The sequence below is a fragment of the Belonocnema kinseyi genome, chromosome 6 (genome assembly GCF_010883055.1).
Source record: "Belonocnema kinseyi isolate 2016_QV_RU_SX_M_011 chromosome 6, B_treatae_v1, whole genome shotgun sequence".
Taxonomy (NCBI): domain Eukaryota; kingdom Metazoa; phylum Arthropoda; class Insecta; order Hymenoptera; family Cynipidae; genus Belonocnema; species Belonocnema kinseyi.
In genome coordinates, this window is record NC_046662.1 from 89,567,163 (window position 1) to 89,569,909 (window position 2,747).

The following is a 2,747-nucleotide window of genomic DNA, read 5'->3' on the forward strand; positions in this document are numbered from 1 at the left end:
ACTCTTTCTGTTTTTAAAATTAAACAATTTTGTTGAAAGTTCATGTATTTTGTTGGAAATTGACCTTGTTTAGTAGAAATTTAATCTTTTTGGTTGAAAATGTATTATTTTTGGTCAAAAATGCAATTGTTCGGTTAAAATATCAACTGTACATCTTCTTCGGTTTGAAAGTCGATTATTTCACTAAGAGTTGAACTACTTTGTAAAAAAATACGTTTTTTTAACAAGGTTTAACTCTTTGATTGAAAGCTCATATTTTTTGCTAAAAAAATTCAACTTTTTGTAGAGAATTCGTCTTTTTGACTTTAAAATTAAATAATTTCTTTAAAAATTCATGTATTTTGTTTAAGATTTGTCTTTTTTTGTAGATCATCAATTTTTTTGGTAGAAAGTTCATCTGATTGGTTGAAAATTTAACAACTTTGTTTAAAATTAATTTTTTCTGTTAAAAATTATTTATCTTTATCTGAAAATGTAACTATTATATGATTGATTAAAAATTCATCGTGTATATTGGTTAAGTTGGAAAATCGTTTTTTTTTTATAGAACATTAATCTTCTTGGTCAAAAATTAACCTTTTCCCTTGAAAATTTAACAATTTTGTTGAAAATTGTTTTTTTTTCTTATTTAATTCAATTTTTTAGCACAGTTTTTATCTGGAAATTGTACTATTCCATTTTTGGTTGAAACTTTATCCTGTAAATTGAATTAGTTAAAACACCAATTATTTGATAAAAAATTAATGTATTTTATTGAAAAGTAAACTTTTGGGTTTTTAAGCAGAAGTCTTTGAACTATTCCGTTTAAAAATAAGTTTACACTGTTTTAAAAAAAAATCATATTTTTGGCTTTGAAATTAAACAATTTTAAAAAAATCCTTATTGACTGAAAAGTCAACTCTTGTGTAAAATTTATATCTTTTTGGATGAGTTCAACAGTTTTTAATTAAAAAATAAAACTTTTTTTGTTGAAGATTTATCATTTTAGTTGAAGATGGAATTATTTTGTTGGAAATTTGTTATCATCTTTTTTTTTAGTTGAAAATTCAATTATTTCGATAGTAAGTTAATTTCTAACATTTTCAATCGGCAAGCTCAAATTTTTATCTCTGAATAACAATGCAAAAATATTAATCTGGAACAACTTAAAATAAAAACAATGTAACTTTTATTTTAAAAAGTTTTTAGTTAAATAATTGGTTTAATCGTTCAATTTTGAATGTTACGGACTGAATGTTTCTTGAAGTATTATCATTTTGAACCTTAAAAATAATAGCGTAATTTCTATTTTTTAACTAGAAGTCTCTAAAATGTTAAAGTCATAAAAATTTAAAAATGGTAATTTCGTATTTTAAAGTAATTTAATTTAAAACATTGTGAAATTAAAAGGTGTTAAAAGTTGGTGTTTTATATGTATGAATTATTGAGCGTTTAAATGAAATATTTCTGAATTAAAAATTTGTCCAGTTTCAGTTTTAAAAGTTTAAAATTCAAAATATTCCCACCTCAAAAAAATCATTTTCAGATTTAAAAGTTTGAATTTTCTAATTTCATCCTGAATTTTGAATTGGAACAGGAAATTTTTCAAAGCAATTATATGTATTTTTGAATTGGGTCAGAGATTTTTTGAAAAAAAATATATAATTCAGATATGGGACAAGGAATTCTACAGAATAATTAAAATTTTAAGTTAAAAAAGGAAGTATAATGAGAATACATTATAAAAAGAATTTATTTAATACATAATTAACTATATATGATATTATAAATATAATAATATTATCTCAACAGATATTAATATTAACATTAATATTAATAAGCTGTAAATGATTGTGCTTGAGTTTTAAACGTTTGAAGTTGATTTTCTCAATTTCACCGAGTAAATTTAAATAGCTTTTCCCAAGTAGTCCTGAAAAAAGTATAATATAACCAAATTCTAGAAAGCTATAGTTTATAATTGTTTAATTCCAAATGATTCTTATAATCAAATTTTATAATTTCGAAAGTCCGGAGGCTGTTTACACTTTTTTGGTTTAATAGATAATTTAAACGCTTAAAAACTCCAGCTCACTAATTTACACCAAATTTATATTAATATTAATATAATTATAATATCGAAGAAAATAGTAATATAGAGGAGTAATATAGCCTAAGGACAAGAGGAACTGTAATATAGACACAGAAATATGTAAAGATTTAATGATTTAATTATTATCTGTTCAGGTAAAAATTCTAAGAAAGAAAATATGTAGCTTCGTTTTATTTGAAAATTTAAGAGAGCAAAATTATATTGTAAAAACGTGTAAGAGTATACAATGAAGACAATTAATTCTATTCTATTCTATATATAATTATAATATCACATACTTAATTATATAATTTATTTGCATTATGTACAATAATATACACAATATAAAGTATAAAATATAATGAACACAATATAATATACAACAAAAAATTAAACACGGCATTAATATTCTGATATTGCATATATATATTTATTTTTAAATTGTGCGAAATATTCAAATATCATTGGAAATCGCCAATTTCTTTTATTTCTTTTTCGTTTTTTTCTTGTTCAATTCAATTTTTATCACATTTTTTATCTGGAAGTTGAACTATTCCATTTTTGGTTGAAACTTTATCCTGTACAGTCTGTCAAGTTAAAGCGTGGGTGGCTTTACTCGCAGTCGGTAAGGTGTATCGACATGATTTTGGTGTCAAAATATTAAGAAGAGCTCCCTCTT